This window comes from Dama dama, chromosome 2 (genome assembly GCF_033118175.1).
Source record: "Dama dama isolate Ldn47 chromosome 2, ASM3311817v1, whole genome shotgun sequence".
Taxonomy (NCBI): domain Eukaryota; kingdom Metazoa; phylum Chordata; class Mammalia; order Artiodactyla; family Cervidae; genus Dama; species Dama dama.
Genome location: NC_083682.1, coordinates 23,831,067 through 23,844,339, shown reverse-complemented (window position 1 = coordinate 23,844,339; position 13,273 = coordinate 23,831,067). Strand labels below are relative to the sequence as shown.

The 13,273-nt window shown below is 39.3% G+C and overlaps 1 pseudogene; it reads right to left on the bottom strand.

Moving 5' to 3' along the window:
• Nucleotides 1–1,239: 1,239 nt before the first annotated feature.
• On the bottom strand, nucleotides 1,240–2,169 carry LOC133068185 (olfactory receptor 8B3-like; annotated as a pseudogene).
• Nucleotides 2,170–13,273: the final 11,104 nt, after the last annotated feature.

Below are 13,273 nucleotides of genomic sequence, written 5' to 3'. Positions count from 1 at the left end.
ACAAAGACACTTCCTATATGAGTCAATCATTTCACCAATGTGTGCTAAGTCATTTAGTTGTGTCTGAGTCTTTGTGACCCTATGGACTGTAGTCTTCCAGGCTCCTCAGACCATGGGCTTCTCCATGCAGGAATACTGGAGTGGGTTGCTTTGCCCTCCTTCAGGGGATCTTCCAGACCCAGTGATCAAACCCACATCTCTTATGTTTCCTGCATTGGCAGTCGGTTTCTTTATGATAGTGCCACCTGGGAAGCCCCATCTCACCAATATACTAGTCCAAAAGACCTTCCTTTTCCACCCGAAGAAACCCATGAAACTCTTTGCCTAAGCAAGCAAACAAACAATAAAAAAGCACCATGCACCATGAGAGAAATTCATACATCCCCTGGAATAGACAACAGTTAAGCTTCAAATTAAAAATATTTTCTCATTAATGATCATACTGAAATAAACAGAATAGAATGAAGTAGATGTAAATAGATTACAGAAGTAGCAGACTTGAAATTAGAAGGCTAACAGTTTAGTCTAGATTTTTTTCTTTATGAACCTGTGACATTTAATAATTAACCATTCAGAGCTTCATTTTACCATCAATGAAATAAATATATTTAGATGATCTGCTGAGTTCTTTGTGCAAAGGTAAAGAGAAAATCCCAGCCCAAAGAAGTTTGATGTAAAATATTTAACAGATACAAAATAAATTACAGATAAAGCCTTTACAGAAACTTAAATCTCTGACATTTAAAAGAGACATAGTCTTCCAGGTCAGAGAATGGAAAGATGGGAGTAGAAACAGAATATCTGATGCATGTTTCTAACAGCAAGTGGCAGATAAGCACAACTCGAGTGAAACAATGTTGCTTTAGTCTTATCTAGCTGATTTTCATCACTGGTCTGTGATTATATCAGAGGGGTCTCAAATTTGATCACTTGGGGACTATTTTCTTTTTCAGTGAAAACTGAAAGTATGAAATGACAATAAAAAGAACAGAGATACTACATTTTTAATTTAAAATTACTAGTAAGAAGGAAAACTGCAGGAGATCTCATGCAAATGATTCGGGAAAATGAAGTAACAGACAGAAAAACCAGAGATAAATTATTGGGGGAAAGCTCAAATATTATTTAAATCATGCTATTTAAAAAAGAGAGAAATAAGATTCTAACTATAAATATTTAAATAAACACACAGAATCTCCTTCTCCTAAAACTATATGCACAGACAGATAATGTCTCTGATCAAAACTTCACCATCCTCAGGACTTTTCTCAGAGCAAGTTTAACATCTTTGTTCCTTAAGCTGTAAATTAAGGGATTCATCATGGGAATGACATTAGTGTAAAAGACAGAAGAGACTTTTCCCTTATTCATGGGCATAGAAGATGGTTTGAGATACACAAATGCACTAGATCCAAAGAACAAAGAAACAGCAATGATGTGGGAACTGCAGGTGCTGAAGGCTTTAGACCTGCCCTCTGTGGAGCTGATGTGAAGGATGTTGGAGAGGATGAGGCCATAAGAGACAAAGATGGTGAGACTGGGAAGAATGATGTTGATTCCTGACACGATGATAATTTCCCGCTCAAGGATGTAGGTACTCGTGCAGGAGAGCTGGAGCAGAGGGTAGGTGTCACACAGATAATGGTTGATAGTGTTTGTATCACAGAAGGTCAGTCTCAACATGCCTCCAATAAGGGTCATGGCATCCAAAAAGGCCATCAAGTAGGAAACGAGCATAAGGCTGGAACACACTTTAGGGGACATGGCAGCATTATACAAGAGTGGGCTACAGATGGCCACATAGCGGCCATAGGCCATTGATGTCAGCACATAACATTCAGAAATACCAAAAAAAGTGAAGAAGTAAAGCTGAGTCATGCACCCCATGTAGGATATAATCTTCTTCTTTGATATGATGTTGACCAGCATTTTAGGTGTAAAAACAGAAGAATAACAGAGATCTATTAAGGACAAATTAAACAGGAAAAAGTACATAGGGGTGTGCAGGTGTGAACTCAGCCCAATTAGAATGATCAAGCTCAAATTTCCCATCACAGTGACCATATACATTACTAGAAACAGGAGAAACAGGGGGAGTTGAAGAACTGACTGGTCTGTTAATCCCACTAAAATGAACTAAGTCATGAAAGAGTCATTCCCTGGAGCCATTCTTCTCTAAGGGGATCTGTGAAAACAGGGGAGAAGGGTTACATAGAGGAAAAAGAGTATTTCTCACATCTCCTCACATAAAGAGATGTATGCACTAGGAATGACTGTGAATAGCCCAAACTGGACCCATAGAATTTACTTATCATTACCATGGAAACGAGTGACATAAATTTCCCTTATAAACGCTTTACAAATTAAAGCATTTGTAAAGCACACAAAGCATATTTGATGCTTTGTAAAGCACCAAAATGTAGCCTTTTATCCAAAGGAATAATGGTGGCTCAGGGGTAAAGAATCGATCTGCGAGACACAGAAGAGGCAGGTTTGACCGATGGGTTAGGAAGATCCCCTGGAGAAGGGAATGGCAACCCACTCCAGTATTCTTGCCTGGAGAATCCTATGGACAGAGGAATCAGGAAGGCTACAGTCCATAGGGTTGCAAAGAGTCAGAAATGACTGAGCAACTGAACAACAATGGAAAAGAAGTGTGAACGAGGACAGTTTCCCTTCTCTCATCTCACCGTTATTTCATTCACTTGGATCCTCTCCTCACCTCTCCTCTTCTTTTGGCAGCAACCCCAAAAGCCTGGTTTTTGCCTCTAGTGCACTTAAGACCATAGAGGGTAGGAACCAAGAATATTGCTTCCAATTTATTTAAAAAACAAACAAATAAGGTAAGAGGAACTAAAGTCTAGGACAGCTTAAGTTACTCCATATCAGTTCAGTCGCTCAGTCATGTCTGACTCTTTGTGACCCCATGGCCTGCAGCATGCCAAGCCTCCCTGTCCACCACCAACTCCCAGAACCTACTCAAACTCAAGTCCATCAATTCGGTGATGCCATCCAACCATCTCATCCTCTGTCTTCACCTTCTCCACCTTCAAACTTTCCAAGCATCAGGATCTTTTTCAGTGAGTCAGTTTTTCACATCAGATGGCCAAGGTATTGGAGTTTCAATTTCAGCCTCAGTCCTTCCATATACCACAGAGCAAAAGTTATAAAAGTAGAAGAAAAAGTGTTCCGTCCATGGAGAAGAAACTTACTAAGAAACTGCATCTCTTGAGTCTGTAAATGATTCTGAACATTCCCTACTCTTCCCTCAGACAGATTTCTCTGCAAGATTCAGGTGAATCTCAGGACTGCACAAATAGGAAATGAACTGTCATATCTTAGGCTCTCAGTCTCCCTCTCGAACAAGGAAAACATGAATATAAATGGAATTCAGAAACTTGCCCTGTTAAGGCAGAATACCCCAGGGCTTGCTTCTTGTTTTTACCCCATGGTCCTAGAAGGGCAATTTCAATTTCTGAGGATTTGGTTCATTGATTTTAAGAAATCACCATCTGTAATTAATTTTTTATATGCCCTAGAATTCTTTCAGAATTAGAGGTCATAGTTTTGATTACGATTTCAGTTCTATCCAGCAGCAGAAAAAATAAATGGTTGCTATTATTATCACTTTGGCCACATAGGAAGTTACAGAGGTTTTAATGTGAGTGTAATGATATAACGTACTCAGATATAGATATGGCAGCATCTTGTTCCATCTATTCCCCAGGGAACAGTTTCTATGTGTAATAGGGAACTAAGGGGATTGTACATACAATCTGTCTTTAGTTCCTTATAGACTCAATATTTAACTTAAGCTTTTCCTTTGCTATAGGGATTGCTTATCCTCCAGGGAACAGCCAAAATTAATGACCATTTCCCATCAGCAAGATGGCAGAAGAGCAAGCCCTAGAATCTCCTTCCTTGCATGAACACACTGACTCAAAACAAATTATGTACAGATTCCCTCTGTAAGAAACCCAAAACTTAGTTAAAAGGATGCTGCACACAGTTCCAGCATGATATCAATTATGTTGAAGCTGTTAAAAAAATGTAAGGTACATCTTGCCATATACCTATGGTGATCCAGAACTATGTGATTGGGACAAAATTCTCCAGTTCCCAGATTCTCCCTGGGGAGAGAAAGAGATGCACAACACATCCAAAGCCCCAACTTTTCTAAGGGCCATTCAGAAGACTGACCTCTGTATAGTCTGTGTGAGAAAGCTGAAGGGATATGGGATATGTCATAGCTTAGCTGCCTGAGGTGAGAAAGAAGAGAGACAGCAATTTGGGCTAAAACTCACTATAGCCACATACCCCACATTAACTTAACACAGCTAGTAGTAGAAAATAGTTTTCCTACAGTATCTCCTTGGTAAAGCAAAAGGTACATTGTTCAACCAATGACCCGAAAGATCTGGGAGCTGCCCGAGGAATTGACGAATCTCCTGTTAAGGGTCTACGGGATCCTGACATTCTCCAGAGGCCTGGAGCTACTGAAAACAAAGTGGGTTATACTACCACAAGATTGAGAGGTCTGCTTTTTCTAGCCAAGTTTATTGAGAGGGTCAGCTCCTTTACAAGGGCAGGTCATGAGAATTAAAATGGTTTGCTATTTTGTCTATATGCAGACATGAGTGCAGAAAAACAAGGAAAAATGAAGAAAAGTGTAATTACATAAAAAAAAAAAAAAAAAAAAAAGGCTCTTTCCAAGAAAGTGATCCTAAAATTGGCCCTGCTGAAGTGGAGATACATGATTTACCTGACTGAGAATTTAACTATCATAAAGATGCTCAAGGTAGTTGAAGAACAATGCATGAACAAAGTGGCAATTTTGTTCTTTGAAGAGTACCAAACAGAAATACTGAAGCCAAAATACCATAATTGAACTGAAAAATTCACTAGAAGGTCAAAATAGCAGACTAAACAAATGTAAGAAAGAATTATAGAGTTTGGAAAAAGGATATCTGAAATAATTTAGTAAGTGGAGCAAAAAGAAAAAGAATGAAAAGTTGTGTCAAAAGTCTAAGATTTATAGGAAGTGTTAATATCACATGAGCCACATAGGCATTCCGTGGATCACCACAGGAGAAAATGTGAGTGATGATATAAAAGATTTCTCAAATAAAATCTGGCTGAAAAAATCCTCAAGTCTATGCAAGCAACTGGACATCCAGGAGTAGGAAACAAAAACATAACATCCCAAATAAGATGATCCCAAAGAAATCTACCACAAGGCACATTACAATCAAGTTAACAGAAGTCAAAGAAAGAGCTTTCTCTTCAAGTATAATTGATTTATGTCAGGAAGCATTTAACAGGAGACTTCCTGTGTGCTGTTTTGGATCTGTCAGGAATCCTTTTGTCCTTATTAATTCCTGAATATTCAGGAATTAAGAGGAGAGGCATGCATTTCCCAGGGCTGAGGAATCCAGGCATTTCCTTTGTTAGTTTCTCATTATGGTGATAAGTACCCTCTTCTCTCTTCAATAGGGATCACCTTGTGTTTTGTAAGTCTAGAATTTTAATCTTTATCTTTGCTGAGAATAACTACCTTGACAGTGTATATGCCCACACCATGTTGATTAGAACACATTTGCTCCATCAGAGCTTTGGTCCCTATGTCTTTCTTTCTTTCTTTTCTCTCTCTCTCTCTCTCTCTTTATTTCTGGCTGATTCCCTGGAGCGTGGAAGCCGGCTGCGTAACCCAGGGAATATTAGCCTCTTTCCTTCTTTCACTCTCTCATCGTCCACTCTGGAACACCAGGTTTCGGTCCAATTAAGGACCAACAGATTTACAATATCATGTTAGTTTCAGGTGTAAAATATAGTGATTCAATATTTTTGTAGATTATACTTCATTTAAATTTTTATGAAAATATTGACTATATTCTCCATCTATATAATATACCCTTGTTGTTTATTCATTTTATACATACTGTTATGTATCTTATAATCCCCTACTCCTATATTTCCCTTCACCCCTTCCCTTTCCTCACTGGTAACCTCTAGTTTGGTCTCTACATCTGTGAAAATGTTTCTTTCTGTAATATTCACTTTTATTTCATTTTTTAAATATTTCACATATAACAACATATAGCATTGGTCTTTGCATTATTTCACTGAACATACTATTCTCTATGGTCAACTACATAATTGCAAACAGCAGAATTTCATTTTTTCATGACAAATATGTATATTAACACCAAAACAGATGTCCTTTTCATTATAGGGGACTGGAATGCAAAAGTAGGAAGTCAAGAAACACCTGGAGTAACAGGCAAATTTGGCCTTGGAGTACAGGATGAAGGAGGGCAAAGGCTAATAGACTTCTGCCAAGAGAACACACTGGTCATAGCAAACACCCTCTTCCAATAACACAAGAGAAGACTCTACACAGGGACATCACCAGATGGTTGACACCAAAATCAGATTGATTTTATTCTTTGTAGCCAAAGATGGAGAAACTCTATACAGTCAGCAAAAACAAGACTGGGAGCTGACTGTGGCTCAGATCATGAACTCCTTATTGCCTAATTCAGACTGAAATTGAAAAAAGTGGAAAAAACCACTAGACCATCAAGTATGACCTAAATCAAATCCCTTATGACTATACAGTGGAAGTGAGAAATAGATTAAACAGACTAGATCTGATAGACAGAGTGCCTGATAACTATGGACAAAGGTTCGTGACGTTGTACAGGAGACAGGAATCAAGATCATTGCAAGAAAAAGAAATGCAAAAAAGCAAAATGACGTCTAAGGAGGCCTTACAAATAGCTGTGAAAAGAAGGGAAGTGAAAAGCAAAGGGAAAAAGGAAAGATATGCCCATTTGAATACAGAGTTCCAAAGAATAGCAAGGAGAGATAAGAAAGCCCTCCTCAGTGATCAATGCAAAGAAATAGACGAAAACAATAGAATGGGAAAGACTAGAGATCTCTTCAAGAAAATTAGAGATACCAAGGGAATTTTCATGCAAAGATGGGCTCAATAAAGGATAGAAATGGTAGGGACCTAAAAAGCAGAAGATATTAAGAAGAGGTGGCAAGAATACACAGAAGAATTGTACAAAAAAAATCTTCATGACCCAGATAATCACGATGGTGTGATCACTCACCTAGAGCCACACATCCTGGAATGTGAAGTCAAGAGGGCCTTAGGAAGCATCACTACGAACAAAGCTAGTGGAGGTGATGGAATTCCTGTTGAGCTATTTCAAATCGTAAAAGATGATGCTATGATAGAGCTGCGCTCAATATGTCAGCAAATTTGAAAAAGTCAGCAGTGGCCACAGGACTGGAAAAGGTCGGTTTTCATTCCAATCCCTAAGAAAGGCAATGCCAAAGAAGGCTCAAACTACCGCACAATTGCACTCATCTCACATGCTAGTAAAGTAATGCTCAAAATTCTCCAAGCCAGGCTTCAGCAATATGGGAACCAGAGCTTCCAGATGTTCAAGCTGGTTTTAGAAAAGGCAGAGGAACCAGAGATCAAATTGCCAACATCCACTGGATCATCAAAAAAGCAAGAGTGTTCCAAAAAAGTATCTATTTCTTCTTTATTGACTATGCCAAAACCTTTGACTGTGTGGATCACAATAAACTGTGGAAAATTCTTCAAGAGATGGGAATAACAGACCACCTGACCTGCTTCTTGAGAAACCTATCTGCAGGTCAGGAAGCAACAGCTAGAACTGGACATGGAACAGCAGACTGTTTCCAAATAGGAAAAGGAATATGTCAAGGCTGTATATTGTCATCCTACTTATTTAACTTATATGCAGAATACATTATGAGAAATGCTGGGCTAGAGGAAGCACATGTTGGAATCAAGATTGCCTAGAGAAATATCAATAACCTCAGATATGCAGATGACACCACCCTTATGGCAGAAAGTGAAGAAGTACCAAAAAACTTCTTGATGGAAGTGAAAGACGAGAGTGAAAAAGTTGGCTTAAAGCTCAACATTCAGAAAACTAAGATCATGGCATCTGGTCCCATCACTTCATGGCAAATAGATGGGGAAACAGTGGAAACAGTGGCTGACTTTTTATTTTTCTGGGCTCCAAAATCACTGCAGATGGTGACAGCAGCCAGGAAATTGAAAAACACTTACTCCTTATAAGGAAAGTTATGACCAACCTAGATAGCATATTTAAAAGCATAGACATTACTTTGCCAACAAAGGTCTGTCTAGTCAAGGCTATGGTTTTTCCAGTGGTCATGTATGGATGTGAGAGTTGGACTATAAAGAAAGCTGAGCACCAAAGAATTGATGCTTTTGATCTGTGGTGTTGGAGAAGACGCTTGAGAGTCCCTTGGACTGCAAGGAGATCCAACCAGTCCATCCTAAAGGAGATCAGTCCTGGGTGTTCATTGGAAGGACTGATGTTGAAGCTGAAACTCCAATACTTTGGCCACCTGAATTGAAGAGCTGACTCATTTGAAAAGACCCTCATGCTGGGAAAGATTGAGGGCAGGAGGAGAAGGGGATGACAGAAGATGAGATGGTTGGATGGCATCACTAACTCAATGGACATGGGTTTGGGTGGACTCTGGGAGTGGTGATGGACAGGCAGGCCTGGCATGCTGCAGTTCATGGGGTTGCAGAGTTGGACACGACTGAGTGACTGAACTGAACTGAACTGAATATATATATATATATATTACTCAGCCATTAATGTTTATGTGTATATATGTATAAATTCATTTGTTGATGGACACTTAGGTGGCTGCCACATCTATGCTATTAAATAATGCTGCTATGAACACTCTTTTCATGTATTTTTTCATATAACTGTTTTTGTTTCCTTCAGATATATATCAGTTGTTGGATCATCCATAAGTTTTATGTTTAGTTTTTTAAGAACCTTTGTAACTTTTTCCACAGTTGTTGCACTCGTTTGTATTCCCAGAATTGTATTAAGGTTTCCTTTTCTCCACATCCTTGCCAATTTTTGTTATTTGTGTTATTATTCATGATAGCCATTCTAACAGGTGTGAAGTGATAATCTCACTATTATTTTCATTTACATTTCTCTGTCGTTCAGCTGGTAAAGAACCTGCCTGTAATAAAAGAGACCCCGGTTCGATTTCTGGGTTGGGAAAATTCCCTGGAGAAAGGATAGGCTACCCACTCCAGTGTTCTTGGACTTCCCTGGTGGCTCAGATGGTACAGAATCCACATGCACTGTGGGAGACCTGGACTGATCCCTGGGTTGGGAAGATCTCCTGGAGGAGGGCATGACAATCCACTCCGGTATTCTTGGCTTGAGAATCCCCATGGACAGAGGAGCCTGGCGGGCTATAGTCCATGGGTCGCAAAGAGTCGGACGTGACTGAGCAAATAAGCACAGCACAGCATTCCATTGTGTACATATACCACATCTTTTTTATCCACTCAGTTTTTGATGGGCACTTAGTTTGCTTTGATATCTTGACATGATCTCACAATTTTCATTTTTAACCATTCCACTCTCTTACTTAAGTGGTTGATCAACAGTCTACCATATATTTGCCTTTACCTGTGAAATTCTCTCTTCCTATATTTCTTAATATTCTTTCAGTCTTTTCTTTTTCAATAAAGAAGGCATTTTAATATTTCTTATATGGTTGGTTTAGTACTGATGAACGCTTCTAGGTTTTGCTTGTTGGTGACGCTCATTATTTCTTCTTCAATTCTGAATGATAGCTTGGTTTCAAAGAGTATCTTAGGTTGTAGTTTTTTTACTTTCAGCACTTCAAATATATCATGCTACTTCCTCTGGTCTACAAAGTTTCTTCAGAATTATCAGCTTATAATAGATGTATGTGGATTCTCTCATATTAAATTCCTTATTTTTATATTGCTACCTTTAATATTCTACTGTGATCTTAAATTTTGCCATTTTAAATATGATATGGATTAACCAATGGTTCTCTTTGGGTTCATCTTATTTGAAACTCTCTACTTCCCAAACCTAGATATTGGTTTCCTTCTTCAGGCTCACTAAGTGTTTAGCCATAATTTCATTAAATACTTTTTTTTTCTTCCCACCACTTTCTTGCTCCTTTCTGTTGCTGGGTCCACTAGAATACAAATGCTAGTAAGCTTGATGTTGTCACGGAGCTCCCTTAAACTATTCATACTTTTAAATTTTATTTGCTTTTTTTTTTTTTTTTGCTATTTTAACTGGGAAATTTCCATTATTCTCTCTTTCATATCCACTTAGACATTACTCTTTATCACTAATCTACTGCTAATTCTCCAGTGTATTTTTCATTTCAGTTATTATATACTTCAGTTATGATTTTAAAATATATTTTATAGTTCCTTGTTAAAATTTTCATGGTGTTCATCTATTCCTTTTCCTACTTTAGTTAGAATTCTCGTTGCTATTGCTTTGAACGCTATCAGGTAAATTATTTATCTCCTTTCTGTTACAGTTTTTATTGAGGTTTTTGTTGTTTTTTTGTTTAAAACAAATTCTTCTAACATCTCATTTTGCTTAATTTTCTATGTCTCCATGACATTAGGTAAAATGATTATCTATCCCATGCTTGAGGGTGGTTTCTTGTGTGGGAATGTCCCTATGCAGTCTGTGAATGTCCAGTGGCTTTGCTGGGAGAACTGGATCTGAAGTGAGCATGGACTATGTCTTCTCCTGGACTGTGATGGCAGCCACTGTATTGGTGGGATGTAGGATGGAGTTGGTGGGACAAGAGCCAGAGCCAGGAGTGAGCAAGGGCTTCTCCAGTTCTCAATGGCTGTCACTACCCTATCAGGTTCAGAGCTGTAGCCTAAGGAGGTGGTACAGGAACCTTGAGAAACTGAGTTTCTCCTGCATTTGATGGCAGTCAGTATTTGGGAGAGGACCAAGGCCTGAGAGATTGGGTCTATATTTCTATGCTGGTTTTTCCCCAGTGTGCATGCCTTGGTTAGCAATTTTTTCCCCCAGTGTGGTGAGTGACTTGTTAGTGACTTTTTGCCAATTTCCCCCAGTGTGCATGCCTTGGGTGGTGACTTGTTAGCGACTTTTCCCCCCACTTTTCCCCCCAATGTGCTTGCCTTGATTACTGACTGAGTCATGGTGGAGGGGTTGGGGCCACAGCACAGAACTGATGGAAAAGGATGTGCACTCTGGTGACAGTATTCTCTTTCCTGGACCCAACTTCATTCCTCCTGGAATGCCTGCAGAGACATGAGCTGACAGTGGCTCAGTTGCAGCCTCAGTGTCCAAGTCACCTCCCACCCCTCCAAGTGTGCACACTTGTTAGCTATGGTATCCTCCCCTTTAGTGGGCAGCAACCACAGGAGCATGAGAGGCTGGGGCAGGAGCTCAGTTAGGGCTGGGTAGAGGGGATGCTGGGGTGGTCCTTGCCAGCTGGATGGAGTCTCAGGTAGTTTTCAATCTGCTGCCTCCATGCTGTGATTGGGAGTGAGCAGATCTGTCACATGCTCTTCAAGAGCAGGGTGTCAGTTACTTGCAGCATTCACGTAAATCTCCACTAGTTTTCAAGCCAGAAAGGGGGCTTATTTCCTGTTGTTAAACCCCAGGGCAGGTGTGCCTAAACTCTGGCCCCAAATCCTTGCTCCTCCAGGAGGATTCCCCAGCCTGTGATATGCCTTTCCTCTTCTCTGCCCCAGGTGAGACGTATAGGTCCCAACCATATTGCTTCTCTCCCCTTCCTGGAAGACTCCATATGGATCATTCTTTATACCCTTCATTATAGAACAGCTGTTCTGTTCTTGCCCACATGGATTTCAGCAAGAGTTTCTCTTATATAGTTGTAATGTGTTGTGTTTCCTGAAGCAGGGTGAGCTTTGCATCCTGCCAACCTGTCATCTAGAACTCCCTCCTCATTTTTGTAGTTTAGATTGCTTTAGGAAATCTCTGTGCAGAGGATAAGGCTCAGGTGAAAATTTAAAAATTTGGTCTTTTTGAGCATGTATCATTCCAAGTACACACACAGGGACTTTCTCCTTATCTCTATATATGCTTCTTATTTTTTTAAAAGTCCTATCTTTTTAATAGCAGAGTTATATTCCATGTGTATATGTATCACAGCTTCCATTCATCTGCCGATTACATCTAGGTTGCTTCCATGTCCTAGCTATTGTAAACAATGTTGCGATGAACTTTGGGGTACATGTGTCTCTTTCAACTCTGGTTTCCTTGGTGTATATGCCTGGCAGTGAATTGCTGGGTCGTATGGCAGATCTATTTTGAGTTTTTTTAAAGGAATCTCCACACTGCTCTCCATAGTGGCTGTACAGTTTGCAATTCCACCAACAGTGTAAGCGGTTTCCCTTTTCTCTGCACTCTATCCAGCATTTATTGTCTGTAGATTTTTTGATAGTGGCTATTCTGACTGGCGTGCGATGGTATCTCATTGTGGTTTTGATTTGCATTTCTCGGATAATAAGTGATGTTGAGCATCTTTTCATGTATTTGTTAGCCATCTGTATGTTTTCTTTGGAGAAATGTCTGTTTAGTTTTTTGGCACATTTTTTGATTGTCATATATTTTTTGGGAATTGAGCTGCATGAGCTACTTGTATATGTTTTAGATGAATTCTTTGTCAGCTGCTTCATTTGCTATGATTTTCTCCCATTCTGAAGGCAGTCTTCTTACCTTGCTTAGAGTTCCCATTGTCGTACAAGAGCTTTTGAGTTGAATTAGGTCCCATTTGTTTATTTTTAGTTTTATTTCCATTACTCTGAGAGGTGGGTCATAGAGGATCCTGCTGTGATTTATGTCAGAGAGTGTTTTGCCTAAGTTTTCCTCTAGGGGTTTTATAGCTTCTTTCCTTGCCTTTAGATCTTTCATCCATTTCGAGTTTATTTTTGTGTATGGTGTTAGAAAGTGTTCTCATTTCATTCTTTTACAGGTGGTTAACCAGTTTTCCCAGCACCACTTGTTAAAGAGATTGTCTTTTCTCCATTGTATATTCTTGCCTCCTTTGTCAAAGATAAGGTGTCAATAGGTGCGTGGATTTACCTCTGGGCTTTCTATTTTGTTCCATTTATCTATATTTCTGTCTTTGGGCCAGTATCATACTGTCTTAATGACTGTAGCTTTGTAGTAGAGTCTGAAGTCAGGTAGGTTGATTCCATCAGTTCCATTCTTCTTTCTCAAGATTCCTTTGGCTATTCAAGGTTTTTTGTATTTCCATACAAATTGTGAAATTATATATTTTAGTTCTCTGAAAAATACCATTGGTAGTGTGATAGGGATTGCATTGAATCTATTGATTACTTTGGGTAGTAAACTCATTTTCACTAAACTCATTC